We start from the raw sequence: 15,929 nt of genomic DNA, 5'->3' as shown, positions 1-15,929 counted from the left end.
AATGAAGTGTGTGATGATGCGTGGGTTTACCCCGATAGCAAATATTGGCGTTATACCCTTTCCCGCCAGAAGTTAGGGCGCGTTGGGAAACACCCCTTAGGGTGGATAAGGCGCTCACACGCTTATCAAGTGGCGTTACCGTCTCCAGATACGGCCGCCCTCAAGGAGCCAGCTGATAGGCAGCTGGAAAAATATCCTAAAAAGTATATACACACATACGGTGGTTATACTGCGACCAGCGATCGCCATCAGCCTGGAGATGCAGTGCTGGGTTGGCTTGGTCGAATTCCCTGACTAAAAATATTTTATTGATATAGAGCATTTAATAGGATGCATTCTATATATATACTGTATGCGAGATGCACAGAGGGATATTGCACTCTGGCATCAAGATAAGTGCGTTGTCCATATCTCCCAGAAGATGTCATGGACACGACAGTGGTCAGGTGATACAGATCCCATACGGCACATGGAAGTATTGCCGTATAAAGGGAAGGAGTTATTTGGGGTCGGTCCATCGGACCTGGGGGCCACGGCTACAAAATCCAACCTTTTTACCCCAAGTTACATCTCAGCAGAAAAAGACACTGTCTTTTCAGCCTCAATCCTTCCGTTCCCATGTGGGCAAGCGGGCAAAAGGCCAGTCATATCTGCCCAGACATAGAGGAAAGGGAAGTAGACTGCAGCAGGCAGCCCCTTCCCAGGAAAAGAAGCCCTCCACCAGTGGGGGGGTGGTCTCAAGAGTCTCAGCGCGCAGTGGGATCACTCGCAAGTTGACCCCTAGATCGTACAAGTATTATCCCAGGGGTACAGATTGGAGAGTCGAGACAATTTTTCCTCGCAGGTTCCTGAAGCCTGCTTTACCAACGGCTCCCTCCGACAGGGAGGCAGTATTGGGAAAAAAATTCACAAGCTGTATTTCCAGCAGGTGATAATCAAAGTACCCCTCCTACAACAAGGAAAAGGGTATTAGTCTTCCACACTATATTGTGGTACTGAAGCCAGAAGGCTTGGTGAGACATAGTCTAAATCTGAAATCTTTGAACACTTACATAAAAAGGTTCAAATCAAGATGGAGTCACTCAAAGCAGTGATAGAGAACCGGAAAAAAGGGGACTATATGGTGTCCCTGGACATCAAGGATTACCTCCATGTCCAAATTTGCCCTTCTCAACAAGGGTACCTCTGGTTCGTGATACAGAACTGTCAATATCAGTTTCAGACGCTGCCGTTGAATTATCCACGGCACCCCGGGCCTTTACCAAGGTAATGGCCGAAAAGATGATTCTTAAAAGAAGAAAGGCGTCTTAATTATCCCTTACTTGGACGATATCCTGAAAGGGGCAAGTTTCCAGAGAACAGTTGGAGGTCGGAAAAGAACTATCTAAAGTAGTTCTACGACAGCACGAGTGGATTCTAAATATTCCAAAAATCGCAGCTGTTTTCCGATGATACGTCTGCTGTTCCTAGGAATGATTCTGGGCATAGTCCAGAAAGAGGTATTTCTCCTGGAGGGGAAAGCCAGGGAGTTATCCGACCTAGTCAGAAACCTCCTAAAACCAGGCCAAGTATCAGTGCATCAATGCACAGGAGTCCTGGGAAATATGGTGGCTTCTTACGAAGCGATTCCATTCGGCAGATCTCACGCAAAAACTTTTCAGGGGGATTTGCTGGACGAATGGTCCGGATCGCATCTTCAGATGCATCAGCGGATAACCCTGTCTCCAAGGACAAGGGTGTCTCTTCTGTGGGGGCTGCAGAGTGCTCATCTTCTAGAGGGCAGCACATTCAGCATTCAGGACTGTGTTCTGGTGACCACGGATGCCAGCCTGAGAGGCTGGGGAACAGTCACACAGGGAAGAAATTTCCAAGGAAGTGTGGTCAAGTCTGGAGATTTCTCTCCACATGAATATACTGGAGCTAAGGGCAATTTACGATGCTCTGAGCCTAGGAAGAACTCTGCTTCAAAGTCAACCGGTGCTGATCCAGTAGGACATCATCATGGCAGTCGCCCACGTAAACAGACGGGGCGGCACAAGAAGCAGGAGGGCAATGACAGCAAGAATTCTTCGCTGGGCGAAAGATCATGTGATAACACTGTCAGCAGTGTTCATTCCGGGAGTGGACAACTAGGAAGATTTCCTCAGCATGAATGAATTCCACCCGGAAAAGTGGGAACTTCATCTGGAAGTTTCCACATGTTTGTAAACCGTTGGGAAAGACCAAAGGTGGTTATGATGGCGTCTCACATGAAGCGCCAGGTCTAGAGACCCTCAGGCAATAGCTGGGACGCTCTGGTAACACCGTGGGTGTACCAGTCGGTGTATGTGTTCCCTCCTCTGCCTTTCATACCCAGTGTATGGAGAATGATAGGAAGGAGAGGAGTAAGAACTATACTCGTGGCTCCGGTTTGGCCAAGAAGAACTTGGTACCCGGAACTTCAAGAGATACTAGAAAGGATCTTGATTCAGCAAGAATCATGTCTGTTCCATGACTTACCGCAGCTGCGTTGACGCCAGGGCGGGTGAACGCCGGATCCTAAGGGAAAAAGGCATTCCGGAAGAGGTCATCCCTACCCTGGTCAGAGCCAGGAAGGAGGTGACCGCAAAACATTATCACCGTTTAGGTGAAAATATGTTCCATGGTGTGAGGCCAGGAAGGCTCCACGGAAGAATTTCAACTAGGTTAATTCCTACATTTCCTGCAAACAGGAGTGTATATGGGTCTCAAATTGGGGTCCATTAAGGTTCAAATTTCGACCGGTCGATTTTCTTCCAGAAAGAAATTGACTTCCTGAAGTCCAGAAGTTGTTAAGGGAGTACTGCATATACAACCCCCTTTTGATGTCTCCAGTGGCACTGGGCGATCTCAACGTAGTTTGGGATTCCTAAAATCACATTGGTTTAAACAACTCAAATCTGTGGATTTGATATATCTCACATGGAAAGTGACCATGCTGTTGGTCCTGGCCTCGGCCAGGCGAGTGTCAGAATTGGCGGCTTTATCTCATAAAGCCATATCTGATTGTCCATTCGGACAGAGCAAAGCTGTGGACTCGTCCCCAGTTTCTCCCTAAGGTGGTGTCAGCGTTTCACCTGAACCAGCTTATTGTGGTACCTGCGGCTACTAGGGACTTGGAGGACTCCAAGTTGCTGGATGTGGTCAGGGCCCTGAAAATATAGTTCCAGGTCGGCTGGAGTCAGGAAATCTGACTTGCTGTTTATCCTGTGTGCACCCAACAAGCTGGGTGCTCCTGCTTCTAAGCAGACTATTGCTCGTTGGATTTGTAGTACAATTCAGCTTGCACATTCTGTGGCAGGCTTGCCACAGCAAAAAAATATGTAAATGCCCATTCCACAAGGAAGGTGGGCTCATCTTGGGCGGCTGCCCGAGGGGTCTCGGCATTACAACTCTGCCGAGCAGCTACGTGGTCAGGGGAGAACACGTTTGTAAAATTCTACAAATTTGATACCCTGGCAAAAGAGGACCTGGAGTTCTCTCATTCGGTGCTGCAGAGTCATCCGCACTCTCCCGCCCGTTTGGGAGCTTTGGTATAATCCCCATGGTCCTTTCAGGAACCCCAGCATCCACTAGGACGATAGAGAAAATAAGAATTTACTTACCGATAATTCTATTTCTCGGAGTCCGTAGTGGATGCTGGGCGCCCATCCCAAGTGCGGATTATCTGCAATACTTGTACATAGTTATTGCTAACTAAATCGGGTTAGTGTTATTGTGAGCCATCTTTTCAGAGGCTCCCCTGTTATCATACTGTTAACTGGGTTCAGATCACAGGTTGTACAGTGTGATTGGTGTGGCTGGTATGAGTCTTACCCGGGATTCAAAATTCCTCCCTTATTGTGTACGCTCGTCCGGGCACAGTATCTAACTGGAGTCTGGAGGAGGGTCATAGGGGGAGGAGCCAGTGCACACCACCTGATCGGAAAGCTTTACTTTTGTGCCCTGTCTCCTGCGGAGCCGCTATTCCCCATGGTCCTTTCAGGAACCCCAGCATCCACTACGGACTCCGAGAAATAGAATTATCGGTAAGTAAATTCTTATTTTTTTAATTATTGTTATTTATTTTTTCATACAAAGTAATTGGTAGAATAAATACCTTGGCCGAGTCTGAACACGACATGACAACTCACTATAGAACTAATAACCCCAGGGTCTTTAGTAAACTTGCAGATCTGACAGCTGCAGTGGCAAACATATGCTACACTGTCACATGGTCTATCAGCATGGAGGGGTTACCAAACATTGTTTATTTTGCTTATAATGATACAGGGGGTCATTCAGGCCCGATCGCTGCTGTGCGTTTTCGCTCATCAGTGATCGGGTCTGAACTGCGCATGCATAAGCACCGCAATGCGCAGGCACGTCGTCCCCCCGGCGACAGGGATCGCCGGACAGTGACAGGATGAATGAAGAAAGCGATCGCACAGGCGATCGCAAGAAGATTGACAGGAAGAGGCCGTTTGAGGGTGGCAACTGACCGTTTCCAGGGAGTGTCCGGGAATAGGCAGGCGTATCCACCCATTTGTAAGGAGGGTTTCTGACGTCAGCTCCGGCCCCGATCATCGCACAGCAAGAGTAAGTCCTGGGCTGTGCAGAGACTGCACAAACTTTTGTTTATGCAGCTCTCTGCACATCCAATCGCACCCATGCATAGCGAATACCCCCTCCCCCTGTAGGCGGCGACTACCTGGTCGCAGCAGTGCATAAAATGCCTGCTTGCGACCAGGTCTGAATTAGGCCCACAGTACGCAGTTATTTTCCTTATAATGCACAATTTTGTGCTTAGAGGCTGATGCAGAGTTTCATGCTATTGCGGCTGCATTGCTCATACAGAAATAAATAATGGTTTATGTAAACTTGGTATAGTAGCTGCCATCACTTTCAGCACACAATTGCTCTAGTGCTAAACCTGGTGCAAGAGATCTGATCGAAATCAGGTGGAGACAGGGACAGACTGGCACACAGGGGAAATCCCCAGTGCGCCCCATTGCCAGAGGGCCTCTGTTCCTCTTCCAATGTCAGGATTCATACAGTGCAATCAAATTATACATTGTTACTATATTACAGGCAGAGGCATAGCATGGAGACATGACACCTGGAGCAGGGTCATGTCACCGCGCCCCCACCACCAACACACACATAGATAGACAGACAGACAGACAGACAGACAGACAGATAGATAGATAGATAGATAGATAGATAGATAGATAGATAGATAGATAGATAGATTCACACACATATAGGCACAGACATACGTAAACACACACATATAGACACACACACATAAACAGATATATACACAGATATATACACTAACACACACATATACACAGACATACATAAACACAGACATACATAAACACACACATATACTCACACATACTGTATTCAAAGAAATATACACATAAACACACAGACATACATAAGCACACACATATACATAGACATACACGTATACACATAAACACACACATGCACACAGACATATACACACATATAAGACATATAAACACATTTACAAACACATACATATACACATACATACATATACACTTAAAAACACAGTATACACACAGACATAAACACACAGTATGCACAGACATAAACACACACAGTATACACACATCAATTCTCACCAAGAAAAGGGCAGCAGCCCCTCGGTCTAGCATGGAGGGGCGGAGTTTCTATGTGATTGACAGGCTGGGCCTCCCGTGGGTAGGAGGAAAGGACTGAGGAAACGGAACGGGTGGCCACCACAATGCCGGAATGGTCCATATCACTGAATGCAGATACAGTACATGACAGCCAGGAAGGTTCTTCTGACAAGCCCCCAAACCTCCCCTCTTCCCTAACAACACACCACACTGCACTGCACTTGACTCTCTGCATTGCAATCAGCGACATGGAACATGCAGGCAGTGTGGTTGCCACCCCTTCCCTTTCCTCAGTCCTTTCCTCTCTGTTACAGAGAGCCGGCGCTTGGAGCTCAAACTCCACTCGTTCCACCCTCGCTACGCCCCTGATTACAGGGTCAGTTACCTGATAGAGCAGGAGCAAGAATTAACTGTAATATCCATGTTGTCTGTAGGCTATGTCCTCTATAATGGTTGGCCAAGCCTCTTCCGTGGCTGGCCACAATCCTTAAGTATGGGCCTAGACCACCGACTTCCCCCGGTGGGCCTTTCATACCCCAGTCCAACATTGGGTAGATCTCTGTGTACCCTCAACTAAGCATATCTGGCAATTCCACCTACACTCCCTCAAAACACTTAGCTTATGGAGCAACTGCCCCTGTCCTACCCAGTTACACCCAACCTCATACCTCCCAACATTTGAATATCCGAAAACGGGACAAACATATGCGCGCATAGTTGCCTGTATGAAAGGGGGCGTGGCTTTTTCATCACTAAGGGGGCATGCGTAGTGCTCTGTGAACTGCTGGCATGCCCCCAGTCCCTCTGTCTCCTTTGAATAGACGCTGTGTGCTGTTAAGAGCAGCGAATGACAGAAGCCTCCCGCCTGCCCCCCCCCCACCACCACCACCACCACCACCACCATGGGACACTGCAGCTCGTGGGTGGGACAGCGTGACAGTCCCAAAAAAACAGGACTGTCCCCGGAATGCACTCTTCGCAAGTGAAGATGGAAATCAGTTGTGTACACTCGCCCATGCATAGCGCCAAAATTATCTGCAAGCTATGCATCAGCCTCTCAAGATCCCCATATATATGGAGGTAATTTCCAAAGTGCACTTGAAGTACACTGTTTATCACACTGGTTTGCGCACCAGTACACCTGGGCTGCCCACCCACTTACCTTCAAGATGCACGCCTTCCATTCCCACTGGGTATACAGTTCAGTAAACTAGCAGTAGCTTGCTAAACTGTGCAAATATTTTGGCAACTCGCAGTGTGCAAAGGAGCAGAAAAATATACAGAGGAGCGCTGTGCCAACCTTCTACCACTTTAATACCACTCCTTTCCATAAAACTATTTTACTACTAAACTTGTATTGCACGGTTTATCCTCATTTATCATATAACTAGCAAATTGGTTCCGTCATATGCCAGATCACCTCAACCAACCCCTGCTCCCCACCTACTGTATATGCGCCCTCCTCACCTTGCTCCTCAAAGTCCCTCCCAGCTTTACATGCCGGTACTCCTGTTGATCTGCGCATGATGGAGATGAGACAGATCTCCCTTGATTATTTTATAGATTTAATCATGACAGTGATGGGACATCGTCAGTTTCTTTGTTGCAGGTGATCAGCAGCGGCTCCTACCTGGATGGAGGAGGGAGGCTGCCGCTGACCGTGCTGCCTGGTCTCTGCTACCTTGTCGCCGCCGTCGGCCAGGTCCCGGCACCTGCACTGAAAACTAATGCAATCGCAAAATTGCGTATGTATTCACAAATTGCGATGCATACGCAGAAATCAAGCACCATCCACAATTGCGGTTAACCCATGGCTACTCAAAATAATGAGAATGCAATCGCACTGCGCCATGTTTTTAGTCGCAATTCACTGCAACTGTCATCAGATACATGCCCCGAAAACGGCCATGATCCGCCTGCATTTTTCCAACAACTCCCCACAAATGCCATGTTAACACCCACAAATGGTCACTTCCTGTCAATCAATTTGTGAACACATTTCACTAAATTGCAATTTAGCGCACACACAATGCATTCACAGCGCATGCACAGTCTGCCGATAATCACCCGATTTGTGATTTTGCAATTTTGCAACAGAAGCTGAATACTGTCCAGTATTTTCCCTGCATCCCCAAAAAGCGGCACTACTACTGTGGGCATTGTTTGTGTGTAAGGGGCACTACTGTGGGCACTGTGTGTGTAAGGGGCACTGGCATGTGGGGTAATGTGAATAAGATTGTGCTACTGTGAGGCGTAAGTTGAATTGGGGGTACTATTTAAATGTGCCGACCCAGTTGAGATATCAGTCATCAGCAGTCCCTGCAACAGTGTATGACCTCCGGTAAACACAGCGAGATGCACCGATATATCTGTAAATATATCGGGCGATCAACTCTGCTGCAGGGCCGATGCGATATGTCTGTAAACAACGTCGTTCACAGACATATATTGGAGGATACACACATGCTAACGGGCTTGCACGACCAATATATCCTCAGTGTGTGCCCAGCTTTACTGTTGTTTTAATAATGCACAATCTTGCATACTATTGTTTTGCTTTTAAAATGATGCAATAAAATGATACATTTTAATATTTATTCATTCTGAAGATTGGTAGGAAAATCATTTTTCCTTTCATGGTCATTCTGTAGGTAGATTCTTTGCTACAGGGGTTGAATTGTCTGGAATAAGCAAATACAAATAAAAAACAAAATGGAAAAGGCGCTATCTTCAAATAACCCATAACCAATAAATAATAAAAAGATGAGGTAGCTGCTGCTATCTCAGGAGTCTACCAGCACCCTTAAAGGCAAATGGCTCTGATGTGAAGGAAAAATAATTCCATCTTAAGAAACTATACAGAAGATAGAGAAACGCGTTAAGAGCTAAAATGTCTCAATTGGCACATTCATCTACAAACTTTGCTATCTTCAACTACAGTATCACATGCGCCTGATAATGTCGATATTATCTTAAACCATAAAGCTATACCTTTAATCACACGTTTACCATGGAGCCGCTACGGCCGCTAAACTTAATATTCACTCTACGTACTTTTTACGCTATTTGCGTAATGAGTCCCGTACCGTGTACGGACTCTGCGTACAAACGCCGCGCTGGGGGTACAAAGTACACGCAGCGCGTACACACTCACTTAATACACTTTTAAATCTTATACAGTTAGTCAATGTAATACACTTTAAACCTTATACAGTTAGTCAATGTAATACACTTTAAACCCTAGCAGGGAAAAGAGGACACAACACCGATTTGTAGTTAATCACTGGGTTCCGACACCACAGAGTAATATTTCTGAAAGGGGGTTAACAATACAAATTATGCACTACAATACAACAGAGTAAATGGCTATAGTTAATGTACATACGTGAGAATATTCGCATGCGCCTCCCGGTCCGGTCCTCCGCTATCAGGTAGATAACGTTAAGAGTCTTGTGTCTGGCCGGGCTGCAGCAGCCTTTATTTATACAAGTCTTCCAAAAGCAATACAATGGATACTGTAATCCCTTTGTCCATTGGACACAGGGATGCATCTTTACAGTACAGGAGAGGTCATAGGTTGATTTGAAAAGGTGGGCGATGTCTTTTTCAACTATTCTTGTGGGTGGTCTCCTCTGGATTCCCGCCGCATACATAATATACAGTAAATACAGTTTATATCTATATTCTGCTTCTGCACATAACTATCCACAGGAACATGCCATCTTCCGCAAACCAACACCGGAAGGTTACCCTTAAAATACCCTACAGCTGGATACCAGACACCACCTTATAACCTTAGTCTGTCCCCTCCTATCATGCAAAGGTGAATCCCTTTGTTCTGGAATAATTTAAACTGTTGATACTTGCTGATGTGGTGCAGGGGGACTATGTGTACAATGTGCACTATTTGGATTAAATATGTAATGTTTTGATAGCCCTCCATGCGTTCACAAACTCCGCCGTAAATACCCATACCACGCACAGGACCGCGGGAGCGACCATACGCAAATTGCGGATATGTGCACGCACGGCGGAACAAGTGCACGCGCAGTGGGCATGTGTGTGTATTTTATACGTACTGCGTGTTCTGTAATATTTTTCGACTTTGACAGTCCACCCTTTGGCAGTCAACAATAACTGCCACTATCTAATCACTAAACAGAAAAATATCAATACAATATCTACGAAAGATTGGATGGTAGGAGAGTTGTAGGCGGGAAATGAATGACCTAGTGGAATAGTAAAAAGCATGTATGTATGAATCCATGTCTGAGGGGCATGTATTATCGTGCCGTATATGTTCTAGATAAGCTTCGAGGTATTGCGAAGTATACATTAAATCCTTCTTATCCCGTATTAAGGGTCTGTAAGTGGGCCAACAAACAATACCGAGCTCTTTTCGGCTTCTTGTTCCAACAAATGGGGTGCACATTTAGTTGATGATACATGGAGGGGGAACATATGTGAGTGCTAGCATATGTGGATATCACCTGTCGACTATGTGTGTTACTAACTGAAGGTTGTAGAGATGAAGATAAGACACATATCTTAAATACATTCACATAATCTTTCTTGGGTAGGGTCGATGTCTTTTCCGGATCGGTGTATCTGGGCAGAGGGGGAGACAAAGGAAAAACGGGTGAAAGAAACAGGCCATGGAATTCATTTGCAATCATGTCTTATTATAACATTGTCTCTATGGATGGGTCGTAAATTAAATCTGCTGCTGTAACAATGCCCCCGCTCCTTAAACTCATCAATTTTGTGCCGTACTTGCGCCGCATCAGAATTCGAACACACCTAAATATCAAACCAATAATTATGACGACTCCCAGGATACAAAGGAGAAACTTTCCTACACTCATAATAACATTTTGAGCCCACTCTCCTAATCCTGAGAACCAATTTCGTGGGTTCAACCATGAGACCCAGCCGGTCAGCTCATTACCCACAGCAGTCAGGGTAAGGTTGTGTTTCCTCCGGAACTCCCACTTCAACTGCAATATATCATACATCTTTTGAACGATAATCTCTGTGGGGTCGTCAGTGCTGTTTGTAATATATGTGCAGCACTTCACACCATATTGACTTGCCAAAGTGACACAGTACCCACCCGTCACGGCTGTGATATAATTGAGGACCATCCTGTGCTGGATCAGTTCTGTCTTGTAAGCTTGTAACTCCCTACCCGTATACCTGAAGGTGTCTTCATACATCTCAGTGATATTATCTATCAAGTTCGCTAGCGCATGGATATACCTATAATTTATAATTCCTCTGGCAGTACGGGTGATGTCTAATGCAAGAAGGAATTGAATTCCGGTGGATTCGTGGATCAAATTAGAGGCTACGTGCTCTGTCCTCTCTATGAGGTGTCTCTTGACGATGTGTTCATAGTGAGTATGAGTATAAGGAGCCTGAGCACTGCAGTGAACATCTTTCATCTTATCATGGTTTATGGTCATGACCTCTGGCAACACTCTTCCAACATAACACAATCCCTCTGAGTTCGGGGCAAGCCACTTATACGCCTTCCTCCCACATATGAAATAGGCATCATCAGGGAGAACATATGGGACAGAATATGACATTACCATATTACAAACTTTCCAAGTGAAAAACCCAATCCTTAGTTCTCCCATCTGTTCAGTACAAGTATCAGGCTGGATGATATGAGTACAGTACCCTGGTGATACTTCTCCAACCCACATGGTCTTGCTTCCTCGAGTATACCTATACCGAAAATACCTTCCACTGTTGGCTATCTGGTGTACAAGTTCAGAGTCTATGGGTATCCTATCAGCTCTATGAGAAAAGGCCATGGTCTGGTTATTCCATGTCACCTCCCAATTTCCTGGTTTTCAGTAATTGGAAATGTTGAAACACACTAAGGATCTATCTACATGATACTGGTGGAGCTTCAAACTAGGGGGCCTAGAAATATTAAATTTCTTGTCCACCGGTCTCCCACCCCGAAATTCGAGTACCTTATCTATTGCTAAAGGGTACGGTACTAATCCTGACTTGCTCTGACCTTGAGGTACTTGTGAGCACACCCAGCATTCTGTCTGGTTTAAGACCTTACCCACTAGTGAGTGGTAATCACTCAATGGATAACGGTCCATGTTGATATTAAGGCTGGACTGACATCTCTGGATGCACCCATCCTCGACTATGTTCTCACAATTTCTACAAATGCAATTTTCTTCAGCCAATAACCCTTCACAGTGCCTCCGAGCTCCTTGATTACCAGATCGTTTTCTGATACTCGCCTTTGCTCGAGTGATGTGTTGCTCTTGATATTCTACAAATCCATCCTCGCCATCAGAACCCATTCCAGATCCTTTCTCGACCTCTCTGGGACCCTCACCGAAACAGACTGTCCTGGCCAACAACAGGATTAACAGGAAAACCCGGAACGCAGTCTCTTGGGGTAAGTCCATCTTGTTAAAGGAAGAGAAGGGAAACAAGAAGGGGGAGAAAGGGAAGGAGAGAAGGAGGGTAGTGGGAGATGGAGAAAATAATAAAAAAAGAAAAACTGGTGCGACAACCGCCTCTGGTCTTGTCGTTCTCCGCGCTCAGGTGCCGTGACAACAGTCCTGCCTCTCAACCTTCCCAGAACAGACACTCCAGTGATACAATGTTATCTACACTCTGCTCTTTGCCACGGGTTCTCTCTGGGTCAGCAACCTTCTTACAGTGGGAGGAGTGGACCCAAGTCTCTCTTTTGGCAACTTTTAATGCTGTTGTGCTGGTTATTAAGACTTGGTACGGTCCTTCCCACCTGTCAATGAGGCAACCTGAGCGTAGAAAATTTCGAATCATTACATAATCCCCAGGTTCAATGTCATGACAATTACAGTTCGGTAGGTCAGGAATCACCAGCTTTAGATTTCTGTTTTGATTCCTCAGCTGCTGGCTCATCTTAACCAAATATTTTACAGTCACTTCGTTATTGCATTTCAAATCATCCTGGGGGTCTATCATTACATGGGGTTGTCGACCAAAAAGAATCTCAAAGGGTGATAGGTTAAGGGGGGACCTGGGAGTGGTTCTGATGCTTTACAATACTAGTGGCAAAGCTTCTGGCCACAACAATCCAGTTTCAGCCATCACTTTGCTCAGCTTGTTCTTAGTAGTGCTGTTCACTCTCTCCACCTTCGCACTCGCCTGTGGGTGGTACGGAGTATGCAGCTTGCTATTAATTCCCATCAGTTTGCACATAACCTGAAAGACTTCACCTGTAAAATGGGTACCCCTATCGCTTTCAATTATTCTAGGGATACCATATCTACACACAAATTCCTGCACAATTTTCTTTGCAGTGAACGTAGCAGTATTTGTGGCAGCAGGGAACGCTTCTACCCAATTGGAAAATACATCAATACAGACTAACACATATTTTAAATTCCTACAGGGTGGTAACTGTATGAAATCAATTTGTATTACCTGAAAAGGGCCATCTGTCGGAGGGATATGGGATGGTTCTGTTGGTATTGATTTTCCAATATTCTTCCTCAAGCAAGTAAGAAATGTCATTGCTCTCTTACCCGCATGAGAAGAGAATCCTGGCGCACACCAGTAGGCTCTCACCAGCTTACACATACCCTCTTTACCCAGATGAGTGAGACCGTGTGCCGCCTCAGCTAAGCTTGGAAGATATGCTCTGGGGGCCACTGGCTTACCCTGTCCACATGTCCAGAGTCCTGAGGACTCCTGGCCATACCCCTTTGACCTCCAGACTGCCTTTTCCTGTGGAGAACACAAATTTTGCATTTCAATTAATTTTTGTGTGTTGATTGTGTTGAATGTCATCAGTGATGTGATATTTGTTTGTATGGGGGTGCTGGCTGCTGATTTAGCAGCTTCGTCTGCCCGGCTGTTACCAAGTGAGATTGGATCTTGGTTGTAAGTGTGTGCTTTGCACTTGATAACAGCCACTCTGTCTGGTTCTTGTATCGTTGTTAGAAGCCTTTTTATGTGGGATGCATGCGCTACAGGTGTGCCAGCTGCCGTCATGAAATTTCTGAGGCGCCATAGGGCCCCGAAATCATGCACTACTCCAAAGGCATACCTAGAATCTGTGTATATATTGGCTGACTTACCCTTGGCCGATTCACACGCTCTGGTTAGGGCGACCAGCTCAGCAACTTGTGCTGAGTGCGGTGGGCCCAGGGGTTCAGCTTCTATGATACCTCTGTCATCTACGACTGCGTATCCAGTACACAGGTCTCCTGAGTCCGTCTGTCTGTGGCAACTACCGTCAGTGTAAAAAGTAAAATCTACGCCTTCCAGTGGGTTGTCACTAATGTCAGGTCTTGCAGTGAAAGTCTGGTTCAGGTATTCCATACAATCATGCGTGTCAGTGTCTGCACTAAATCCTCCATCACCATCATTCTCATCCTCCACCCTTTGTGCCTGTCCAGGCACACCCGGCAGATAAATTGCAGGATTTAGTTTGCTGCATCTCTTTATGGTGATGTTTACAGGGGCCATTAGTGCTAATTACCCCTTTGTAAACCGTGCATATGAGACATGTCTGGTTTGGGCGGAGTTCAGTAAGGCTGACACTGCATGAGGTGTATGGATTGTCAGGTTGTGTCCTAACACTACGTCTTCGCTTTTACTGACTAGCAAAGCTATCGCTGCAACACTTCGCAAGCATGTGGGGAGAGACCGCGCTACGGTGTCCAACTGTGCACTGTAGTAAGCTACCGGCCTGCTGGCATCACCATGTCTCTGGGTTAGAACACCTGCCGCATACCCAGCACTTTCCGTAACGTACAATTCAAAGGGTTTCCCATAATCTGGCATGCCTAATGCAGGTGCCTGTGTTAGGCACTGTTTGAGTCTCTCAAATGCCAGTTCGGACTCATCTGGTCCGATCTGGTTTGTCCGAAGAGACCATTTCTTGCAAGGGTACAGCCAGTATGGAGAACCCTGGGATCCAGTTTCGGCAGTACAGACACATTCCAAGATAGGTGAGGATCTGTTGCTGGGTTTGTTGCAGAGTCATGTCGCGAATCGCCTGTATTCTATCAGCGGTGAGGTGTCTAAGTCCTTGCGTCAAGCAATGTCCCAAATATTTTACCCTGGTCTGGCACAGCTGCAACTTATCCTTTGAAACCTTGTGTCCCGTATTAGAAAGGTGAAACAGAAGCTGTTTCGTGTCTTTCAAGGACGATTTGAGTGAATCAGAACACAGCAGTAAGTCATTAACGTACTGTATTAATACTGATCCGCTCTCAGGTTGAAAGGATTGTAAACAGTCATGCAAAGCCTGGGAGAAAATACTTGGGCTGTCAATGAAACCTTGGGGTAGGCGAGTCCAGGTGTACTGTACTCCCCTGTATGTAAATGCAAACAGGTATTGGCTGTCAGGGTGCAGAGGGACCGAAAAGAAGGCAGAACAGAGGTCAATGACAGTGAAAAATTTTGCAGTAGGGGGAATTTGCATGAGGATGACAGCTGGATTGGGCACTACGGGGAATTGGCTCTCAACTATCTTGTTTATCCCCCTTAGATCCTGCACTAGCCTGTAACCCCTCCCCCCACTCTTTTTCACAGGGAAGATGGGACTATTGGCAGTGCTGGACGTCCTGACTAGGATGCCCTGCTGTAGCAAGCGCTCTATGACTGGGTACACTCCTAATACCACCTCTGGCTTCAGAGGATACTGAGGGATTTTTGGAGCTATCCTGCCATCTTTTACTTGCACAACTACAGGAGCTACATTTGCCATCAATCTAGTGTCTTGTCCATCTTTGGTCCAGAGGGATTCCGGTATCTGGGAGATCATTTCCTCTACCTTGGATGGACACCTGTCTATAACAGCAGAGTGTGACATTAGCCTTTGTGGGGTGTCTAACATATCCTGCACTTCCTGAACGTGATTCTCGGGTATATCCAAGAAGTCACCCTCAGGAGTACAATATATGACACATCTCATTTTACACAATAAATCTCTCCCAAGTAGATTAGTCGGAGCTGATGCAGTTAGCAAAAAGGAATGCTTGGTCTGCAAATGCCCTATCGTAATCTCCGCAGGTCTACTCAAAGGGTAGTGTTGCACTACTCCTGTTACTCCCATTGCTGAAATTGTTTTACCCGTGGTTTTCATACCTACTGTCGAATTTAACACTGACCTGGCCGCCCCTGTATCTACAAGAAAAGGTAATGATCTACCAGCTACATCAACTGTGACCTCAGGTTCACTACCAAGGCTAGCAATCAACTTCACTGGCTGCAGACTAC

The sequence above is a fragment of the Pseudophryne corroboree genome, chromosome 2 (assembly GCF_028390025.1).
Source record: "Pseudophryne corroboree isolate aPseCor3 chromosome 2, aPseCor3.hap2, whole genome shotgun sequence".
In the NCBI taxonomy this organism is placed as follows: domain Eukaryota; kingdom Metazoa; phylum Chordata; class Amphibia; order Anura; family Myobatrachidae; genus Pseudophryne; species Pseudophryne corroboree.
This window is presented reverse-complemented; position numbering follows the sequence as displayed.